Source organism: Mastomys coucha, unplaced genomic scaffold, assembly GCF_008632895.1.
Source record: "Mastomys coucha isolate ucsf_1 unplaced genomic scaffold, UCSF_Mcou_1 pScaffold21, whole genome shotgun sequence".
NCBI lineage: Eukaryota > Metazoa > Chordata > Mammalia > Rodentia > Muridae > Mastomys > Mastomys coucha.
In genome coordinates, this window is record NW_022196904.1 from 28,286,843 (window position 1) to 28,295,742 (window position 8,900).

The following is an 8,900-nucleotide window of genomic DNA, read 5'->3' on the forward strand; positions in this document are numbered from 1 at the left end:
TCCCTCTCCCTCTCCCTCCCTCATGCTTATCAGATGTAAGTTCTCAGCTTTACTGCTCCAATGCTATGCCTACCTGTTTCCTGCTGTGATGGTGATAGACTCTAATCCTCTGGAACCCTGAGACCCAAATTAAATGCTTTCTTTTATAAGTTGCTTTGGTCCCACCAAATCAATAGAACAGTAACTAAGGCACTGACTACAGACAATTATCATTTACTAAGGAGCTTAAAAAGCTAGAAAGATGCCTAATCCTTCCACCATTAAGAAATATTAGATAATTGAGGGTCTAGATGCATTTAGTGTGATTTAAACACTGTACAATGTATCTATATCAAGATCGAGATCTGGATCTGGATGTAGATACATGAGTATTAGACAAAATATGGAACTTCATTATATTTTACTATAATGTAAATTTAATATTTTATGGAGTAGTTACATTAAAACTTATATTGACTGTTGGAGAGATAGCTCAGAAGTTCAAAGCCCTGGTTGCTCTAACATGAGGTCCTATGTTCTGTTTCCAGCACCCCTGTGGTAACTACAGCCCCAGAGCATCTAATGTCCTCTTGTAGCCTCCATGGACACTGCATTCATTCACCTGAGCATACCCATGCATGGACAGAAACATACATAGACATAGAGTAAATAATAATAATAAACATGTATAGACAGAGGCAGTCTATATTTTAAAAACACGGGAGATGTTATCACCAGGTAACTTCTCATAAAAACAGCCACACTGGGGGACAAATTTAGAAATCTGAGTATTAGCTCTATTTTAAATATTATTGAACATCCATTCTCTTGTGGGATCACAACTCTGTGGCTGTGTTAAATGAAGCTCTCAGGACGAAGGGACAAGCCCTTTCTACATGGAGGCTTCAAAAACACAGCAGACATCAGAAGGGCATAAATGAAGTTCAGTAGAGACATTTTTAGACAAACAAAACCACAGAGAACATCTCATAAACAAACCCGCACTACAGGAAATGATAAAGGGGCCTGTTCAGGCAGAAAGAAAAGGATTCCAGATGGAAGGTCAGAGATGCAGGAAGGAATACAGAACTCTGGGAAAAATCTAAATGAGGAGCGGACTATATCAAAAATAACATCAATGTCTTGCAGGGTTTTTAATGTATAAAGAATCCTGAACGTTGATAACAAGTGAGTTGAAATTGGGCAAAGAAACTTAAGGATTTGTTGAATTAAAAAAAAAAAACTTGTAAAGTTACCAAATTGGCATTAGATTTTGATCAATTAAGGATGAAAATTATTGTCTCCATGGGGAGGTTTCTCAGCTCCTATACTTGCCCTAGTTTGAAAGTGTCCCTGAGTTTGTGTGTATGCTTGGTTTGAAAGCATCCCCCTCCCACTCTGCCAACAGAGCAGCAGTGTGAAGTGGTGGGACAGTTAAGAGGTGGTTATATCACGAGGACTGCCAATGACAGGACTAAGGTCAATGCTCAGGGACTAGGATGAGTATCACAGGACTGGGTTCCTACTACCAGGAAGAGGCCAGCCCTCATGTCCTTTCTCTGCCACATGCACTGTGTCACCCTTCTGCCTTCTCCCATGAATGACATAGCAAGATAGCCGAGGTCAGATGGCAGTCTCTCCTTCTCAGATTTTGTAACTTCAGACCTGTAAGAAATCAGTCTCTGTTCCTTATAAGTTATCCTACTTTGAGGATTTTTCCACAGCAACATGACACATACCAAGACGACACCACGGAGTTCTGAGGCCCGTGCTCTTTTATAATGGATTACTTCAGAGAATGCCACACAGTGTTCAACAGCCTTTCGGAACTCTTCTGTTCACTGTTAACAACTCTGCCCTCTATAGTTACCTCCACCACTGTAATATCAAAAATGGTACCCAGAAGTTGGAGAGATGAGTATCTAAAGGTCCTCTGCTTCTCCAGAGGACCTGAGTGCAGATCTCAGGACCTAGGTCAGGAGGTTTACAGTTGGCTTGCAACTCCAGCTCCAGGGCACCTAACGACTTCTTCTTGCCTCTAAAGGCACCTAAGTATAATGCAGCATAAGCACACATATACATACATAAAAATAAATATTCATATAAAATATCTCCACACATGGCTAAGCATTCCTTAGAACTTCCCAAGTTAGGGAGGCAGCTTGAGTAACCAAGGAGGAGTATTAACTTCACACCCCCCTTCCAAACTACAGAGGAGACAGTGAAAAGATTACAAGGTAAACATGCAGACTGACAGTCATCTTAAATGTGAGTGCAATCTTAGGTTAAAATGCAAAGACTAGGACTGTAGAGTTGGCTTTGTGGTTAAGAGCACTCTTTGCTCTTCCCAAGGATCTAGGTTCGACCCCAAGCACCTACCTGTAAGCTCTAAACTGTATGTAGCTCTCTGGACACACACACACACACACACACACACACACACACACTACACACCACACACACACTATACACCACACACATACACACACATACACACACACACACACACACACACACACACACACACACACACACACAGGCAAAGCAATCAAACACATAAAATAAGAAAATGAGTAAGTCTAAAATGCAAATGATTAAATACTTGAGTAATCAAAAATGACTACCTATCTGAAAGTATCTCCTGAATTCATAAAGCCACTGGGGTCAAGTTAAGAGCTAGACCAGAGTAAGAACTTCCCTATCACTGCCTGAGTAAGTGACTGTGGATGGGACATTGTCATTCTCTAGTCCCCATTACTCTCTCAGGAAATGTTGTCTCTTTAGACCGATGATTCTACCAGGGCATCTGATCATATCCATATCACAATCTCTCAGTGTATATAACTGTACACCCACACATACACAGTGATATGATGCCTCAGAGGGTAAAGGTACCTACTACCAAGCCTGGTTATCATAGTTCAATCCCCAGATTTCACATGAGTCCCATGACCTTACACACACACACACACACACACACACACACACACCTCATGCCATGAGTATATATCTACTCACACACAAACATACAAATTAAATGAATAAATAAATATACATATATGTGAGTTTGGATACATAGGAAGATAGATAGATGATAGATAGATAGATAGATAGATAGATAGATAGATAGATAGATAGATAGATAGATGTTTGTGTGTTGTTTCCCTTTAGGAAAGTGAAGAATGATATTTGGACATGGTGAATGATGCTTGGACCATCTAAGCATTTGTGCTTTGAAAATTAAAATTAGATAAAAAAGGAAGAAGAGCTGAGTGAAAGGGGAGCAGAGGGGAAAGGAATGAAGCTTTTCTGAGCCAATCATCAGAGTGTCTGTGAATGTTACAGGAGTGAAGTGGAACCGGTGGTGCCCATCAACTCCTCTGTTTTGGTGATCTACCTCACCTAGATCCTGGGGTCTGTGGCCTCACCTAGATCCTGGGGTCTGTGGCCTCACCTAGATCCTGGGGTCTGTGAGTTCACCTAGATCCTGGGGTCTGTGACTTCACCTAGATCCTGGGGTCTGTGACCTCACCTTGATCCTGGGGTCTGTGACCCGTCTTGGGTCCTGGGGTCTGTGAGCATGGCCCACCAGCAGTCTCCTGGGGTCTGCTTATGAGGAGAATCTGAACTGTCCCCAGCAGGCTTCACTTTGGAGAGTCTTTTCTCCATGTTTTGGGAAGATGTAGGCCTTTCAGGAGCTGATCCCTACCTGGCAGAAAGTATCCCATAGGCAGCTTTTTGAAGGTTATGGCCCAACCCTAGTTCCAGACTCCTTCTCTGCTTTCTGGTTTGTAACCATGTGAAAAGCCGTCACCTTATATACTCGTGGCCACATTAAGCAAACTACTGGGCTATGCCATTCATGCCTCTGAATCTGTGAGAAAAGAGGAACATGACTTGGTAACAGTGACCCAAATCAGCTAATGCAGGTCTACAGGAACAGCATACAGGCATAGAGGAACAGCATGCTCTTTGTTTCTCTTAAATTTATAAGGAGGAGCAGAGCCTCAGCTCAAACAAGTCCAAAGACACAGCCTGTCTTAGTCATTGTTCTGTTGCTGTGACAAAACATATGAACACCACAACTCTTATAAAGGAAAACATTTATTAAGGCTGGCATACATTTCAGAGGTTTAGTCTATTATTGTCATGGAGGCAACCATGGCAGCATGCAAGGCTGACATGGTGCTGGAGAAGGAGCTGAGAGTTCTACATCTGGATGGGCAGGCAGCAGGAAATGATTGTCCCACTGGGCATGGCTTGAGCATCTGAGACTTCAAAGCCTCCCCTCCCCAGTGACTACTTAACTCCAACAAGGCCAACCCCCTAATAGTGCCACTCCCCATGGGGCTATGGAGGCAAATTTCTTTCAAACCACCACATAATCTCAAAAGAAAGTGTTCACATTTTCTTGCTGTGATGGATTGCCACAGAGTTAACAACAACTTACCACTCCAAGTTCCTTATCGCCTAGATATGTAGATTACATGTATGACATGAGTTTCACCAGGCTAAAAGCCAGGGCATCTGCAGGTCTGCATTTCTTCCGAAAGCTCAGGTGGGTGATGTCACCTTGCCTGCTCTGGCCTGCACCAACCTCTAGCATCCCTCACCTCAGGGGACCCTTCTTCCCTTCCACAACCTTTGAGATTTGGCAATGGTGGTGGTTGAGTCTGTCTCTTATCCCACCCTGACTCTTCTCTTACCCTATTTCTTTGACCCATATGAGAAAGGTCATTATGGGAACCCTTCGTTAGGATACCTAGGGATCATGCCCCAACTTTGCTTTTGCCACATCAGCTGCCCTATTCCTGGGGGTGGTGAGTAGGCTGTGTGGCTGTTGCCTCTGAATCGATGCCTTCCTTCCTGGAGGAAGAGAGTTGTAAGACTCTGGAAACACCTCCTTGAGATGATGGAGGCAGTGCCCAGTTCTGGGGAGACAAGATGCTTAGGTGGAGTTGCCTAGTCCTTGAACCCTATAGACACCTATTCCATTAACAGTCCTATGTGTTGGTTTCCCCTTCTGCGCTTTGAGTCACTGATGCTTTGGTAAGTAACGCCTCACTCATATTCATGTAAGTCACTCCAATAAACTATGCTTGAGTGAAACAATTTCTTTAGTTAGTCCTGCTGTCCTATCTGGGCTGAACAGACATTTGTTTACATCTCTCTAGGAAAAGACACACAACCCAATGGCTCTTAAGAAAATGTCTTTGTATCCTTACATTACTGTGCTTGAGTTTGAGTCTTGTGACAATGAGTTTGATGAGCCAAACTCTGATTGTATGCCCACCCCCTACACCTTGATTGACAGTCCTGCCATGCAAATCACAGGAGAATGATCATTTTTTAAAAAATTATATTAGGATTTACTGCTTTATAAAGAAGAAGAAAAAAAAAACATTGGGTGGTGTGGGCTACTGAAAAATAAAGCCAAATGTGCTTGAATCAGGCAAGAGATAGTATTGCTTGCTTCTTATAGAAAATCAGCAGGTGAGGAAGCTTCATTAATTAACCCTCATTCAGTGGGCAAGAATAGATCATGTAAGCCTATGTGTGGGACTGGGTGAACGTGTGCCTTTAGCTTTTTCTGGAAATAGAAGAAAAGCTGGGTTCGCGCATTACCTGTAAGATAAACTGAATTTTAAATTTTCAATGTATATAATTACGGCAAAGTATAACAAATTACCTATGGTACACAAAAGCTTATAGGATACTATTATCCTTAATTAACAGGCAAATTCATGTCTTTTTATTCGATGAAACTGATTTATTGTCTTAATTTTCAGATAGTCTGCTTCACATTTCCATGAACCCATCGTGTGCCCATAGTAACCAGCTGACACCAGGCATGCACGGTCTCCTTTATGACCTAAGCCTAATTAGGTTTTTATTGTCATCTTCCAACTAACACTTAAACTGTACAAACAGGGGCGGCATGACTCCCAGTTCCGATGGATGACACACCAGCCCTGGCCTTGCAAGAAGCAGGGTGTATTTACAACAAGAGAGTGGCATCTGTTGCCGCTTTCTTCTAGATGCTTCTCCTGCAAGCGGGCGGAGTGCAGGACTCAGAGGGGGTGTTAGATGAGGCCCCAGCCAGCTCCACCTTCCTTGTCATGACTGCACCTCACCTCCTGTCCTTCACCACCCCTATTAGGCTCGGCTAGTTAAGTGAAAGAGAGAGAAACGAGCTGAAAGCTGGTGGGTGTTGGAGCTTCGAAGTCCAGAGATCTCCGGCTAATTGCTGGTCCTAACAGGCACAATTAGCTGCTACAAGCCCTTTGAGATGGCCCAGGGCCTTTCTCAGGTAGCAGCCATCACTAGATAAAGGCTGAAATGCGCTCCACTTAGAGAGACACTTGCAGACAGGAGTGTCACAGCCTGCCAATTACACTCTCCCTGTACACAGTCACTTCCCAGGGAAACACAGAACCCAGAGGAGCACCTGCGTTAAAGGGGCACAGTGCAGATTGCTCTCAGCCCTCAGGAAGCTGAGCTATAGGGATGATATTGGGCTGGGAGGTGGAGCTGGGGGGGGGGTGATGAGAGCTTTGCAAATTAAAACTTCATTGTTGAGCGCCTTCAAATGCTCTATTTCAGGGATATGTGCTACTTTCTACCTTCCTTTCCTTCTGCAAACTTACTGGCATAAACCACCACCCCATGCCTTTTCCTTTGTGTGCTGGGGGGAAATTTAGACAAAATTGTCCATTTTAATAAAAGTGGCTTATCGCTGGAAAAAGAGGGCTTAAGTAGGAAGCATGCATGTGTGTGGGTAAGTGTACACACACACATATACACATTTTGTACCCCACTCATCTCTAATTAAAGAACTACATATTAGCCTCACATCTTTCATACAGGCTTAGGTTTCAAGGAATGGGTATGACAAAGATCTCATCTTGAATGCCGTACTGGCTCCATATATTTTAATTCATCCATAAAGCACAGCATACCCGGATTTATGTAGACAATAGCATCCAGTAATTTCTATGTTTAAATGCCAATACAATTATGAAGTCTAAGCTAAAGCTTACACATACATAATATCATTTCTGTGTTTTATCTCATCAAAATAGAGAAAAGGTTGGGCCATGGGTTTGAGTGTCTGTTATATTAAAGTTCATGTGGCTGGGCTAGATGAAGACTGGAAGCCAGCATGTCTTTGCTGGGACTCAGCTATCTCATGTGCACAGGAGGAAGCTGGACACTGATGAACAATGTCACTGCCAGGGCTGATGTTTCTGATTCCCTGGTGACCTTTCCTAGTGCACGGACCACCTTGCTACTGGAGCCTCTAGCCCAACCTTGGTCTTGTCACTCAGACCCTGAAGATCTTTAGTCAGGACTGACTGTGTCCAGCCTACTGCTGCTGGGAAGCTCACATGCCTGCCACACACCACCCTGGCTGCACTAACAGCAGTACTGTAGTAGATGAAGCAGGAGTTCTGCATCCCTAGAAATCTGAATGCGGAGGTCCCTGAGCTTGACGGAGTCTGCAGTGTGGGAGCAATTAGAAAGCAGCTAATTGGTCTCAGAAGGCAATAGGGTGTGCTTGGTGCCATTAACAAAGATGTCCTCCCTCTCGGTCCTCCACAACCTGGTATATGGCAGCTCTCACTTGGGACCACTCTTCTAAGAGCTTTGTAAAATTCCAGCACGTGGTGCACACTAGCCACCGAGGGAGTCCTTGGGAGGGATATTGCAGTGTGGAAGGCAAGCTTCATACACTCACAGGGTCTTTGGAGACCTGGGATCCACTCCCATTTGTACTTTTTATTTCCTGTGTGGCATTGAATAACTCACTTAGCCTCTCTGGACTTCTTGTCCTTAGTTTTCCAAATACTTCATTATGTTACTGGATTCTCCCACCTTTCTGTATTTGGAGACCCTATTGTAGCCTGCTTGTTTTCTCAAAAACGCTTTGAAATTCTGAGCATGACACATCTCTCATCCTAAGGAAAGGAAAAAAGGAGAGGCAGGGGAAGGCAGGCAAGGGTTTGAACTCTTAGAAAGATGCCATCACACTTTACATACTTAGCAAGGGTGCAATCTTGGTCCTCTTGTCACTTGAGGCCCAAGGTTTGGACACTCACCTCTACTTCAGAAGGCAAGTCCCATCTCTCCCAGGGGTTGCCAACCTCAGGGCAAGATGGGCTTGTGTGATTGGTGTGACCCATTGTTAGCCACAGGTTAGATACCCGGGAGGAAAGGTATCACGGGAATTTAGTGGTGGTTGTGGTGGTGGGGTGATAAAATAGCCCTTTCACACAGCCCAGGCTAATGATGGGGAACTCTGACCTCATTATAGCATGTACAAAACACAATGCAAAGGGAAACCTATAAATAAATTATGAATTAGAACCACGTGGGTCAGTGAACTGGCTCACTGGATAAAAGAGTTTGTGGCCAAAGCTTATAACTTAGGTTCAATCCCCAGACTTCACATGGTGGAAGGAGAGAACTGACTCCCACAAGCTGTCCTCTTACATCAACACACAGCCTTTGTTACACACTACCTACCCTTATCCACATCTCCCTCCCCCCCCCTCTCTCTCTCTCTGTAAACAAAATAGATGTAAAGCCATGACACTTCTAAAGGAAAATTAGAAAAGTTTTGTACCTTAGGCAAAATTATAAGAAATTTCACAAATTGTGATTATACCATAAAAGTAAAAAGTATGGGGCTGGAAAGGTGGCTTGGCAATTAAGAACACTGTCTGCTCTTCTAGAGGATTCAATTTCAGTTCCCAGTACCCTGTGGTAGCTCACAATTGTCTGTAAGTCCAGCTCAAAGTGACTCAACTTCCTCACACAGACATCCATGCAGGCAAAACACCAATGCACATAAAAATAAATAAAAGAGTAAAAATTATGATTAATTGAACTTTATAAAAACTAAAATCCCCTTCTGACCG

The 8,900-nt window shown here is 43.5% G+C and overlaps 1 long non-coding RNA gene across 1 annotated transcript in view; it reads right to left on the reverse strand.

Moving 5' to 3' along the window:
• LOC116100470 overlaps positions 1-3,502 on the reverse strand; it is an 11,312-nt gene extending 7,810 nt beyond the window's left edge. Inside the window, exon 1 of the long non-coding RNA XR_004122592.1 lies at positions 3,486-3,502. This is a non-coding gene — a long non-coding RNA (uncharacterized LOC116100470). The remainder of the gene's footprint in view (positions 1-3,485) is intronic.
• Positions 3,503-8,900: the final 5,398 nt, after the last annotated feature.